This window comes from Ipomoea triloba, chromosome 12, assembly GCF_003576645.1.
Source record: "Ipomoea triloba cultivar NCNSP0323 chromosome 12, ASM357664v1".
In the NCBI taxonomy this organism is placed as follows: Eukaryota; Viridiplantae; Streptophyta; class Magnoliopsida; order Solanales; family Convolvulaceae; genus Ipomoea; species Ipomoea triloba.
In genome coordinates, this window is record NC_044927.1 from 9,475,810 (window position 1) to 9,491,525 (window position 15,716).

General features: G+C 31.2%; 1 pseudogene; it reads right to left on the reverse strand.

The window, feature by feature from the left end:
- Nucleotides 1–9,017: 9,017 nt before the first annotated feature.
- LOC115999327 lies at nucleotides 9,018–12,218 on the reverse strand (annotated as a pseudogene).
- Between the last annotated feature and the right edge of the window lie 3,498 nt (nucleotides 12,219–15,716).

A 15,716-nucleotide genomic window follows, 5' to 3' on the forward strand; every position in this document is an offset into this window, starting at 1 on the left:
TCTCTCCTGTTTCCCTAGCAAATATTAGCTTAGAATAGCTTAGATCTACATTAGAGAACACATTTTGGAGCTTGTATTGAAGATTTGGAGTGGATTTCACCAACTCTTCCCCTTCATTTAATATCAAAAGTGGTCTATTTTTTCATTTTTTCTCTCCTTTACATTTATTGCTATTTAATGCTTTCTTTGCATATTATTATTGCTATGTCTACTCTAGAAATGAGTGAGTAGTCCCTTGTATGGGTTAGATTTGGTGTTTATTACTCTTATTGATGTTATTTAAGTGATTATTGCATAAAGGGGATGAACACCCATTTAGGCTTCTTGAGTTTGAGTTGGATATTTGTTCTATCTTTCAATAATTAATGCGCAATGATTGTTGTTTGTCTTTGGAAAATCTTCCATTACAATGGAAATTGGATGGAATATTTGAACCTTCCCAATCTCTCAATTTCCCTTCTATGGAAATAGAGGTAGATTGGGGCTTACAAAGCTTTTGTTTTTAAAGAACTTAGGTTGATACACCATGGAAATGGGTTAACCTTTGTTCTAATCCTTGTGGAAACTTGGATTCCTTTGTGCTTGCCTCAAGAACCTAGGGTTAATGTTCATCCCCCAATTTTAGTGTTAAATGCATCAATAGAGTAATACACCTAGTCTAACCCATCTTTCCCAATTGAATTTAATCCTAGTTGTAATCTTGTTTTCCCGTTAATCCAAAACACCAAGAATACTATAGTTTTAATCCAAAATCAAATATGATTTACTTGGATCCTTATGGATTCCAAGACCTTAGTGTTTAGAGTTTAGGTAGCAACTTTCTACGTGCCATAAACCCCAATCCCCGTGGTTTGACATTCACACCCGTATTCACCATCACCCCTACACTACATCACCAATATTTCTGGTATCATATGCATGGTTACTGATTTACATGATGATAAGATGAAATTATTTTTAATTTCATGTATGAATTATTATTGGTATTTTGGCACAATAGAAATATCTATCCTTGTAAAAGTCTTGGAAATATTTTTTTATATATTTCTGGAAAAGGCAAAAACATTGAAATATTTGTTATATTTCTGTTTAAGGTAGAAAGCCTTGGAAATTTTTGTTATATTTCTGATTAAGGCAGAAAACCTTTGAAATATTGTGTGATATTTCTGATGAAGGCATACAATAACTTTCATGCATAAGAAATGCATAATGTTTAAATTCATGAATTTTATTGATGCCTTTAACACAAGATTTCTCATACTGAGAATGTGTTAAAATTCTGAAAGAAAGCCAAAAGGTTTATTGGTTTATCTAGTATGGAAATTGGCTAGTGAAAAGAAATTTCAACTTAAGTCATGGAGTATGATTTATGATGGTATGATTCTTTAGTTTAGAAGAAACATGAAAAGTATAAACTTAAAAATCAAAATGGTTTCTTCTCCAAAGTGAATGGATTTTTTGAATGAAAGAGGTTTATCAGTATAAGCTTATTCTCCAAAGTGAATGGATATTTCTAAGTGGAGAACGCTTATCAGTTTATTCTCCAAAGTGGATGGTATTCCAAATGGAGGAGGTTTAATTTTTGATTTAATTTATAGAAATCACTCATTGTTAATGAGTTCTGCATGGTGATTGAAATTCTTGGTTATAGAATTTGTAGGAAATAAATATTTATTGACTAGGAACCTGTAAAGTGGGTTCCGGTATAATCAATTAAATATTTTTATTTTACAAGTTCATTGATAGAATATTAAAATTCTATCTATCAACATATTCCATTGGCAAAGTGGATGGCATTAAAAGGAACTTTTGAAATACTGAATAAAACCATTAATTGTGGTTTAGTATATTCAAAAGAAATATTCATCTTTGATCTGAATTTTTGTGTTTGCTTCAACATACAAAGAATTTGATTGGCTGAGGAATTTGATTCCGGTCTGGTCAAAACCGATGTCACCAGGTTTGGTACACTGTGACAGCGCTTCTACACTGGCCAAGGCATATAACAATGTTTATAATGGCAAGTGAAGGCACATAGGCTTGAGACATAACTATGTGCAGGAGCTCCTATGTAATGGTGTTATAGCACTGAACTTTGTACGTTCCCGGTTTAATTTAGCGGATCGCTTACCAAAGCTATGACAAGGGATATGGTTGTGGTGACTTATAATTAAATACGTAGTTTTAATTAAAAGGCCTTACTAAGTATTGATGATTATTTAGTACGACATTAACAACATGATAAAATCCTAGTTTAAAGATTGTCCAGGGTTGTTAAGTACAAAATAATCTGAGGGATATGGAAAGCCTAATTATTTAAATTGCAAGTGAAGGAAAGCTCAACTCACGTCTAAGTTATTACGTTAGACCTTGAGTTCAATGATGATGAGTACTTCATTATGTGATTCGCAAGCATCAAAATTTTAATTAAAATTGTATCCCAGGAAAGGTGATGCTTGGTTCTACATTGAAATATGGATGGATTTTTACTCTTAACTGATCTTTTGAAAAAATGCATAATGCAGTGCATGATACAAAAGATTAGCCTCTGTGAGCATGAAGTGTGGCCGCTTCAAGAAGTTCGGGTTTTACTTGGTATGTGCTCATTAATGGATACGGATACATGACCTTTAGTATAACATGGAAGATTACCTCTTGAAACTTATTATTCCAATAGCAATCACCAATCCTAAGCTCATCTCATGAGCAAGTCCATAGTCATGAACCTAAAAGTTAATCGAGTCTAATACCATTACTAACGACTAGCACAACAATAATAATATTAAGATCCCTATTTGGCCCACCAAAATACTTATTCGGAGTCCATAACTAAACGCTAATTGAACCATAATCCTCTTTAGGCATTAATAAGCGTCACTATTACCTAAGCTATCATTAATCATAACAATATGATTAAATACTAACCAATAACCTAGTCACTAATTAATCTTTAATTAGCTATAAGCACGATCATTAGCACTTAACCCATAACTAAGTTATAATTATCCCTTAACAAATAATATGAATGCCTAATCCATCCTATTAATCCATAACTAATGATTAACTATTTATTGAGCCCTAAACACCATTAAGGATTAAATAATGCCGGAAGAAGGGTCAAATAAGCCTATGTACTACAATTGATTGTTCATCCAGCACCATGAACTACAATATGGTCCATCTAAACCCTCAAACTTATTATTTTGGAGCAAACAAACCCTCTAACCAATTTGTGACCTGTAATTGCAGGTATTACAGGTCATCTAGAGTTCTGACAAACATCTGATCAAATTCTGACAACTATAGTCGCAATATCAATGACCGCTGATCGTTGACTATCGCTGTCGCCGGTCGTGTTCTACCAAAGATGGCTAGTCGCCTTCTCTGGCCGTGCAAAAGGCGACCAACTTGGTCGCCATCTCCGACAGTGGAGAAGGCCAAGGTGACCAACTGGTCGCCATCTCCAATCGTCGGAGATGGCGACCAGCCTTCTTCAGCAAAACGCGACCGGCGACAACAACAGTCAACAGTTGCCGGTCATTGATATTATGACTTTAGTTGCCGGAATTTGGTCAGATGTTCACCGGAGGTTCGCCGAAGTTGGCCGGAACTCTAGATGACCTGAAGTACTTGCAATTATAGGTCACAAATTGGTTAGAGGGTTTGCTTGCTCCAAAATAATAAGTTTGAGGGTCTAGATGGACCATATTGTAGTGCATGGTACTTGATGAATAATCAGTTGTAGTACATAGGCCTAGTTGACCCTTCTGCCAATAATGCCTAAACCATAACAACTTAAATAATCAAATTCCTAGAATTGAGGCTTAATACCAAATATTGATTCTAAGCAACGAAAGCTCACCTACTGACTTACGCACGCCAGAAGCAGAGAATATCGCTGGTCCATGCCCAAGATGCCGCTGCTACGCCGGGAACGCACCAACTGCCGCCATCGACCGAGAGGAGAGAGAGACCGGAGGGTGAAGGCATCGTAGCAAAAATGAGTGAGGTGAGTGTACGTGTGTGAAATGTCGTCCTCTGGGGATTGGGGGTTATGACACGCAATATGCAATCACAAACTAGGCACTAGCATAAAGAGATCAACAAGAAGCTAAGCAAACAACAATTTTGAGGAAATAGTAATACTAACACGTATACACAAAGATAAATACAAAATAAAGAAATATGACTCAAGGTAGGGGGCATTATCATCTAGATTTTTCAACAACCTACGGGGTTAGGGAGAACAAATAACCAAGGAATCAAGCGGGAATGCATTTAGTAATCCTAGTCTATGATTAGCATCTAATGCCCCCAATTTCCCCTATTTTCATGGGAAGAAATCGGGTTTATGCAAGGGGTGGCTCGAATTCATCACCCAACTCTCGTTGAGGCAATGAGTCCTCTAAATACATGCCAATGAATGTGTACATAAATCATAAGCAAGATAAAAACACAACACCGAATCCTCATAAAAACATGAACCCTAGGTTGGGGTTCTTCCCCTTTTTCACAATAATCACAACTTAAGCATCAAGATAGATAATACAACCCTAACTCTAGTCCATAAACTAACTACTCATGATTAAATAGCATAAAGAACACAAAAACACAAGTAATAAACATAAATCTTGCAAAAGAAAAGAGATAAGGGAAAGAAAGATTCTCTATTGAAATGGGTGGTAGAATCTTGAAATCCAAGCTTCAAATCAAAGATTACAAGCTTCAAAAGTATTAAATAACATAAATCTAAGCCTAATCTAACAAAAAAAAATCAAAGGAAGTGCAGGCGAGTATCTAGGGTTCAACCATGAGTCAAAACCGAGTTAAAAATGCTCAAAACGAGCTTAAATATAAACAGAGTAGGAGTCACACGACCACCTACACGGGCCATGTAAGTGGCCATGTGACAACTCTCTAGAAATTGCATTTCACACTGTGTAAGCAGAATTTTGTGCAATTGCTTTGACTTCTATGCTACTTTACCCCTCAAATTTTAAATATATTTTTTAAAATTTTTCGTCAAATTTAACGGCCAGGGACTAAACTCGCTACTTCGCAAATAACTGAGGGACTAAACTCGGATACGACCATAACTCAGGGACTGAGTCGTCACTACCATTATTAATCTAGAATTGTATTACGAATAGGAAAGTAGTAAAGAGTATATATTGTATTAGGAATTGTATTAACATATTTTAATATACAATAGTAGTACGAATAGGAATTATAATACAATTTTTGTTTGAAATATTACGCAAACCTTAATAGTATAGTAGTGTTTTGGGCGGGAAAATTAAAATGATGGATTTTTTTATTAATAGTATAGATTACGTTGCAGGTAAGTATATGCACGGTATTATTACTATTAGTAATTTAAATCTAGACTTGCAATACGAATAGGATAGTAGTAAAGAATATATAGTATTAGAAATTTTATTACCATATTTTAATGTACAAAAGTATTACGAAGAGGAATTGTATTACCATATTTTTACAATATTACACAAACCTTAATAGTATAGTAATATTTTCGGCGAAAAATTAAAATGAAGGACTTTCTTTTTATTAATAGTATAGATAACGTTGCAGAGAAATATATGTACTGTATTATTACTATTAGTAATTTTAATCTAGAATTGCAATACGAATAGGAAAGTAGTAAAGACTATATTGTATTAGAAATTGTATTACCATATTTTAATGTACAAAAGTAGTATAATAGAAATTGTATTACCCTATTTTTTACTATATTACGTAAGCCTTAATAGTTTTGGAAATTAATATAGAGGATTTTGTTTTAATTAATAGTAAAGATTACATTGCATGGAAGTATATGTATTGTATTATTAATATTAGTAATTTTAATATGAAATTGTATTACAAATAGGAAAGTACGAAGTAATATATTGTATTATGAATTTTATAACTATATGTTAATGTAAAATAGTAGTATGAATAGAATTGTATTACCATATTTAATGTAAAATAGTAGTATGAATAGAATTGTATTACCATATTTTTTATAAAATAGTAGTATGAATAGAATTGTATTACCATATTTTTTACAATATTACGCAAATCTTAATAGTTTTGGAAAATTAAAATAGAGGATTTTGTTTTAATTAATAGTAAAGATTACGTTGCAGGGAAGTATATGTATTGTATTATTAATATTAGTAATTTTAATCTAAAATTGTATTACGAATAGGAAAGTACGAAGTAATATATTGTATTATGAATTTTATAACCATATTTTAATGTAAAATAGTAGTATGAATAGAATTGTATTACCATATTTTTTACAATATTACGCAAATCTTAATAGTTTTGGAAAATTAAAATAGAGGATTTTGTTTTAATTAATAGTAAAGATTACGTTGCAGGGAAGTATATGTATTGTATTATTAATATTAGTAATTTTAATCTAAAATTGTATTACGAATAGGAAAGTACGAAGTAATATATTGTATTATGAATTTTATAACCATATTTTAATGTAAAATAGTAGTATGAATAGAATTGTATTACCATATTTTTTACAATATTACGCAAATCTTAATAGTTTTGGAAAATTAAAATAGAGGATTTTGTTTTTATTAACGGTATAGATTACGTTGCAGAAAAGTATGTGTATTATACTATTACTATTAATAATTTTAATCTAGAAATTGTAATACGAATTAGAAAGTAGGAAAGAATATATTGTATTAGAAATTGTTTTACCATATTTTAATGTACAATAGTAGTACAAATATGAATTTTATTACCATATTTTTTACAATATTACGCAAACTTAATAGCATAGTAGTGTTTTGGGTGGGAAATTAAAATGGAAGATTTTGTTTTGATTAATAGTATAGATTACGTTGCAACAAGTATATGTACTGTATCATTACTATTATTAATTTTTATCTAGAATTGTAATAGGAAAAGGAAAGTAGTAAAGACTATACAATATTAGGAATTACATTACCATATTTTAATGGACAATAGTAATACGAATAGAAATTGTAATACCATATTTTTTACAATATTACGCAAATCTTAATAGTATAGTAGTGTTTTGGACGGAAAATTTAAATAGAGGACTTTTCTTTTTATAAATAGTATAGATTACGTTGCAGGAAGTATATGTACTGTATTATTATTATTAGTAGTAGTAATTTTAATCTAGAATTGTATTGAGAATAGGAAGGTAGTAAAGAATATATTGTATTAGAAATTGTATTACCATATTTTAATGTACAATAGTAGTACAAATAGGAATTGTATTACCATATTTTTTAAAAATATTACGCAAACCTTAATAGTATAGTAGTGTTTTGGTGAGAAATTAAAATGGTGGATTTTGTTTTTATTAATAGTATAGATTGCGTTGCAGTCAAGTATATGTACGGTATTATTACTATTAGTGATTTTAATCTAGACTTGCAATACGAATAGGAAATTAGTAAAGAATATATTGTATGAGAAATTTTATTACCATATTTTAATGTACAAATGTTGTACGAAGAGGAATTGTATTACCATATTCTCTACAATATTACCCAAACATTTATAGTATAGTAGTGTTTTGGGCGGGAAATTAAAATGAACGATTTTGTTTTTCTTAATAGTATGGAGTATAGATTACGTTGCAGAGAAGTATACATACTATATTATTATGATTAGTAATTTTAATCTATAATTGCAATACGAATAGGAAAGTAGTAAAGAATATATTGTATTAGAAATTGTATTACCATATTTTAATGTAAAAAAGTAATACGAATAGGAATTGTATTATCATATTTTTTTACAATATTACGCAAAACTAAATAGTATAGTAGTGTTTTGGGCGGGAAATTAAAATGGAGGATTTTTCTTTTCATAAATAGTATAGATTGCATTGCAGGGAAGTATATATACGGTATTATTACTATTAGTAATTTTAATCTAGAATTACAATACGAATAGGAAAGTAGTAAATAATATATTGTATTAGAAATTGTATTACCATATTTTAATGTACAAAAATAGTACGAATAAGAATTGTATTACCATATTTTTTTTTACAATATTACGCAAACCTTAATAGTATAGTAGTGTTTTGGGCAGGAAATTAAAATGAAGAATATTCTTTTTATTAATAGTATAGATTACGTTGCAGGAAGTATATGTAATGTATTATTATTACTATTAGTAATTTTAATCTATAATTGCAATACGAATAGGAAAGTAGTAAAGAATATATTGTATTAGAAATTGTATTACCATATTTTTGAAAATATATTGTATTAGAAATTGTATTACCATATTTTAATGTACAAAAGTAGTACGAATATGAATTGTATTACCATATTTTTTTACAATATTACGCAAAACTAAATAGTATAGTAGTGATTTGGGCGGGAAATTAAAATGGAGGATTTTTCTTTTCATAAATAGTATAGATTGCATTGCAGGGAAGTATATGTACGGTATTATTAATATTAGTAATTTTAATCTAGAATTGCAATACGAATAGGACAGTAGTAAATAATATATTGTATTGGAAATTGTATTACCATATAACCATATTTTAATGTACAAAAGTAGTACGAATAAGAATTGTATTACTATATTTTTTTACAATATTACGCAAACCTTAATAGTATAGTAGTGTTTTGAGCAGGAAATTAAAATGAAGAATTTTCTTTTTATTAATAGTATAGATTATGTTGTAGCAAGTATATGTACTATATTAGTAATATTATTAATTTTTATCTAGAATTGTAATAGGAATAGGAAAGTAGGAAAGAATATATAATATTAAGAAATGCATTACCATATTTTAATGTACCATAGTAATACGAATACGAATTGTAATATCATATTTTTATCATATTTCTCAAATCTTAAAATAGTATTTTGAGCGGAAAATTAAAATAGATGATTTTGTTTTTATTAATAGTATAGATTATAAACAAAACACGCCTTACCAAATTTTTATTTGCTTTTACATTGAAATTGAATCAGAAACTGGAGCGTAACAAGAGTGTCGGCAGCATTTGTTACCTGCGTTCTGGAAATTTTCTTCTTTGAGATCACTGACGAAAAAGCCTTTGAAGACCACTGTTGAGGTTCCTGTTGAATATTTCTCTGCATATTTTGTTATGCAAAAGAAGCCAGAGAACTGCGGAAAACCCCACAACAAAACCCAAGCAAAAAGTTACATACTCCCATCTTACCTTAGATTTGGGGTCTGAATGGCTGCCATTTGAACTCGGCCATGGCAATCCCTTGGAACTTGAATTATCGCACGTTGCATTCAATGGAAATCCGCAAAGTTCAGGATTATCTCGAAATGAATCTTCTGAAAAAGTTTGAAACTGATTGCCAGTTGGAATCTTGCCAGAGAACTCATTTACGGATAGATTCAAGACTTCAAGATAAGTGAGTTTTGTGAGCTGCACTGGGATCTCTCCACTCAACTGGTTATCTGACAGGTCTAGAGATTCAAGCTGTGCCACATTTCCTAATTCTTTAGGGATTTTTCCTGTTAGTGCATTGTGGGAAAGGTTGAGAAGAACAAGAGAACAAAGAGCCCCAATTGAACTTGGTATATCCCCATTAAATTTGTTGCCTGAGAAATCAATGGATGTGAAGATTGTGAGAATTTTCACAAGCTCTACTTCCACTCCTTTGATGGTTACTGTCACTGTGTCCTGATAATGGAAATCATTAAACTGCGAAACAAATCCCATTTGATTTTCCTTAGGTGGCAATGAATCTTCGTTGGCTTTCATTCCTGTCCAATTTAAGAAGTATCCACTATCAAGCTTACCAGTGAAGTTATTGGAAGAAATATCGATGATTTGAAGATTGGGCCAGCTCAGATTGACAGTAAGACAATGAAGCTGTCCAAAGAACTGGTTGGAGTGCAGGACTAGGACACGCAAGGTGGATGAGCTCCCCAGAAAACATGGAAATTTGTCTAAAATTCTGTTGTTTCCAACATTTAGAACTTGTAAGAATTTGCAGTTTACTAGGGACCCTGGCATCTGACCTTCTAAGATATTTCTGCTCAGGTCTAATGTTTTTAATCCGCTGCCATCTAGAAATGTATCTGGAATTGTGCCCCTAAACTGGTTTCTCCCAAGATCCAGTGCCACAATTGAGCCAAGTTTCATCAAGCAAGATGGTATCTTACCACTCAAGAGATTTTTAGACAAATCAAGAACTTGAAGAAAACTAGAATTGCATATAGAACCGGGAATTGGTCCTGTGAGTCTATTCTTTGAAAGTGACAAGAAGGCAGCAACAGCAAGAGAATTTCCAATTTCATGCGGAATGCCACTGCTGAAATTGTTTTCTGAGTAGTCGACATAGATGGAAGATGCTGGTGGGATTGGTAGATTGCCTTGAAGTCTGTTTGAGTGCAAGTCAATTACTGTTAGACTTGTATTAATTCTGTAAGGTTCTTCCAAATTCTCCAACAAATTATAAGAAAGATTCAGAAGAGTGAGACCTCCATCGCCAACTTGCCAAATCCAGTTTGGTATTCCCCCCTTAATTTGATTGTCTGAAAGGTCTAATCTTGCCATCTTTGATTGATTTCTAAGATTTGGAAACTTTTCCAACTTACATGAAGCCAAATTCAATACTCTGAGGGGAGAGGAGAACATGGTTTCATTACTATTTGTTGTGTCAACTGTCACATTGTTATAAGAAAGATCTAGTACTCTTAGAAAAGGGAGGTTTAGAATAACATTGAACTGCATCTTTCCGCTAAAGAAGTTGAAAGAAAGTAACTATACCCGCAGCTCTGGAAGTTCCAAGAAAGACTTTGGGATGGATCCATTTAGATGGTTACTGCTCAAGTCGAGCATACCTAATTGAGAGACAGACGCATTAGGAAATTCATTGACTTGGCCTTCAAAACGATTGTCATTGAGGTAAAGGCTCTGGAGTGATGGGAGGTCAAACAGATCTTGGGGAATTTGTCCACTGAGTAAAGTAGACCCTAAAATAACATATTTCAGTTCTGAAAGGCCTTTGAAATGCGAAGAAAAAAGTGGACCTGTTAGAGCATTGTGAGAGAGGTCTATGTAGATTATTTTCTTTGACATCTGGAAAGATGGGAAAGGACCAGTGAAGTTGTTTTTAGAGAAATCCACATATGCCAAACTTGTAAGGTTTGCCATTGTAGAAGGTATTGACCCAGTAAACGTGCAGTTGGAGAGCTCAATCCTAGACAAGTTGCGAAGATGACCAATGGAATCTGGTAATAAGCCTGAAAAACTAGTGAAACTTAGTGATACTGTCTCTAAGGATCCATTCTGTTGGAATTCTGGGAAGCCACCACTAAGATCCTGATTATTTGAAAGGTCCAGATGATGTAGAGTTTGTAGCTGTAAAATTGCTTTTGGAAATTCTCCCAGCAACTTACATACACTGAGGCTCACCGTCATCAAATTTGTAAAATTTGTCAGGAAATCTGGAACTGCACTGGACAGATCATTCTGGTCTAGATAGATGGCAGAGAGAGAGCGAAGTTTCAAAAGGGAAGGATGTATAGGCCCAGAAACATGACAATTTCGCAAGCTCAAGACTCTTAAATTAGGCAAAGATGAAGACAAGGTTTCACACCACTCACTACCTTGAGCTGAGATATTAACACCATCAAGATAAACTTCACTAAGCTCAGTTGCATTGTTAAAGAAGATTTTTAAGTTGGGATTCTCAAGTTTTAGTGGCTGACCAACTATAAACTGAGTTGAGAGATCAAGAATAACCAACCTTGTCAGCCTTAATATTCCACTTGGGATCTGCCCACCAAAACCAGCATTTGATAAATTCAGGTACCTCAAGTTTGTAAGATTATACATCTGAACAGGTATCGGAGAAGAGTTGAAAAAGTTGAAACCCAAATTCAGCTCCTCAATATACTGAAGACTGAAAAGGCTGCTTCTATTGTCAATCCTGACAATTGTTTCATTGTCGAGACTCAAACCGATCACATGATATAGGTTGTCGCATCTCACCCCAGGCCAGTGGCAACAATCTGTGCTCTGGTTCCAGTTTGCAAGTTTGTTGGTTGGAGCCCCCGACTTGAACTTTAGGCTATTCCTCAACTGCAGCAACTGTGATCTTTGATCATTCGGGCATTGGCCTGATATAACAGTGATATCTATGCCCAATATTAATTGCAGCAAGGATATCAAGGAAATCCATGAAAGTGGGGTAATTTTCATCTCTAACAATTTTTAGAGACGCTAAAAACCAAAGTGTTTGTAGAAATATACCTCACCAACCTTGAGTTTCGGTTTGGTATGGAAGCATCTTCTGTGGGAGAGAAGGAAAAAGATGCAGAGAAGACTATGAAAACTGTAGTGTATAGAATCAATGCGGAAGAAGTTTCTTAATCAATGTTTTGAAATGGTGAATAGGATTAAGCAAAAGAATTCTACTACGTGGACTCTCAGTTTCTACTCTCAGTTTCTACTCCATCACTTTTATTCCTGACGTGGGAAGATATGATAGGTTATCTCCATCCTGTAAATCCCAAGAAAAGTGTCAACATCAAACTTTTGTGTGGGGAAGTAAAAATAGGGAATATAACTTGAGAATCATGTAGTATTTTTTATAGCAAAATCTAGTATGATTCCGTAAGAAACTACGACGGATAGGATTTATTATACTTTTGCTCATAAGTATTATAATTTCCCACCAAAGTAACTCTTGAATATCTAATATTACATTTCAATTTAAAAGTATTACACTTTTTCTTTTATCAAAAGTATCAAATTTTTTTTATAATATATATTACACTTGAGCTTTTTGCATTTTTTGCCCTACGAGTATTGTGACACTAACAATTTCGATCCACAACTTTCAAAATTTACATAATTAGTTCACGAGTATCAATTTCTTAGCGCAAATAGTCTTTGTAGTGAAATCTCCGTCAACTTTTCACCAAAAAAAATTATTTCCCCTCTATAGCAGGGGTATAATGGTCTTTAATTTTCCTTTTTCTCAATTTTTAGTTTTGCACTTTTGGTCCCATGAGTATTGTGACACTATCAATGTTGATCCACAACTTTCAAAACTTGCATAAGTGGTCAACGAGTATCAATTTCTTAGTGCAAATGGTCCTTCCGGTGAAATATCCGTCAATTTTCATCGAAAATAATATTTCCCCTTTATAGCAGGGTTATAATGGTATTTTCTTTATACCACTACGTTTTCTCTTTCATATCCAAAATCAGTTCTCTATATCTTCTCTATGGATTATCATGTCTTTGGCTTCACCTCTACACAGTCTGATTTCAGTCCAACGACCGATAGGATTATTCAGGGCAAATAAAAAGAATTTTATTATCATGTATGGGGAATAATTTTGCTAAATATTTTGTTTCTGTAACTCTATCTCAAACGAAACACTTGAATTTGTAATGGTATTGTTAACCATGGTAAATTTTACTGTTGATCGTGGTCCATATAGCAGCGTAGATCATGAAGTAAAACAACATTGTTTGATTTTAATTTTAGAGGGAAAAACTTTGTTACCGTTTTCGTAGTCCGTTATCTTTGTTTTTTAGTTTCATTTTCTACACACTAGTTTCATTATATTAACGTTGAAGAATTATTTGAATTATACTTCATATTCATTTGATAATATACATATTTATATGAGCTATGTTATTCACTTTCATTTTATACAAGTTTACTTTAGCAATTCTAAAATATCATTTTAATTTCACTATAATAAGTTCATTTGACAATATACATATTTGTATGAACTTTGCTATTCAATTTCATTTTATACATTCAATAGGTTCATTATAGCAATACTAAGTTAAAGTATCAAATTATTCTATTACATGTTCATTTGACTATATACATATATGTATGAGCTCTGCTATTTAGTTTCATTTTATACACACAATAAGTTTATTATAACAACACTAAAGTATCATTTTAATTCTACTACAGATTCATTTGTCAATATACATATTTGTAACGCGATACACTATTGGTTCATGGTAATGACAACCGTTTCTTTTAATAAAAAGAAACGGCAATCTATTGGATCATGATCCACCATATAACAATTGGTTCACCATCATTTTATTTATTTGTTTTTTTTTTTAATTTTCAAAAAATATATATATAATAAAAAGTATGGAAATAATGTAAAACACTACCCGTTTAATTTAGTTTTCTGTTCTCTATTTTTTGTTTTCTAAATTTTCAGCTTTCATTTTTTGTTTTCTTTTCTCTGTTTTATATTTAGAAAACTTGTTTAGAAACACTCATATTTCCATATTTTGACATGTTTGGTTTAAATGGAAGAAATATAATGCTTACTTTTAAGTCAAATATATGTAAGATTTTTACCTTTGATATATGAACGAAATTTATATCCATATATAACATCACTAAAAATATATCTGAACCAATAATCTATAAGTTCACTTAAAATTTAGTTTAGATACCATTAATGTTTTGTAAACTAATATTTAAAATATTTTTGAATACTTTTATTTGTGTGAAATGCATATATAATTTTTACTTTGAAATATAATATATATGAAATTTCAATATCTGATATCTAGACCAAACTTATATTATGATATTACATAATTAAAAATATCGGAATCAATATGAGTTCAATCAACATCTAAGTTTAGAGTTCAAATTTAATGGTTGATGGAAGTATCCGATTATAGCACGACGCGCTGCTTCAATGGCTCGATATGAAAGACGACCAGGTATTGCAAGTGAATAATGTTTAGCTTTAAGTGTAAGCATATAAATTATGTTTGTATAACTAATAGAAAAGATAAAAGATGGTGATAAGTAAAAGAATTTGATAAATAATGTAATCATAGTAATGGATAAATATATAACTAAATAATACTATAATAGTGACAACGTGGTTTATTGACATATAGTCAAATAGATGATAGACCAAAGATTTAGTTTTCTATTTAGAAAATAAAAGTTATCCAATTTTCCAGACATTTTCAATTTTCAAAATGAAAAATTGTACTAATAAAAATGATTGAGTCTAATTCTTCAATTATTTAAAAAAAATGAAAAAAATACTCCCGTTAGTAAATGAGAACCACGTTCAAGGGCGAACCCACAGTGGGAGCAGTTGGCCCCCTTCTCCACACCCCACCTGGCCACCCCTACCCCCTTATATAAATGTATATATATACATATATAGCATTAACTTATATATAAACTTTATATTTATGTATAAATTATTAAATGTTTGAATAGCTTAGTTGGTTGGAACTCTAAACTATATTTTAAATTAAATAGCCTATGTTATTGATTCACATCTATGTAGCAACACTTGCTCTTAACTTTTCTCTTTTATTTTACCTCTTTGTCATTCATTCACAAGACAAATTAAATTAAATAATTTTTTAGTCTACTTTTTATGAATCATTTAATTAATGTAGTATACAAGTTTATATTATACTTCATTGTATTTGAATTAATTTAGAAAAACTTAAAGTTGATCTAACTAAAAGAAATTAAAATTAAAAAACATTATGACTATTGTGCCTTTTCTATTCAAATTATTTTATTTAATTGATTATGTTTCATATTTTGTCATAAATACTTATATTTATATATATATATATATATATATATATATATATATATATATATATATATATATATATATATATATATATATATATATATATATATATATATATATATATATATAT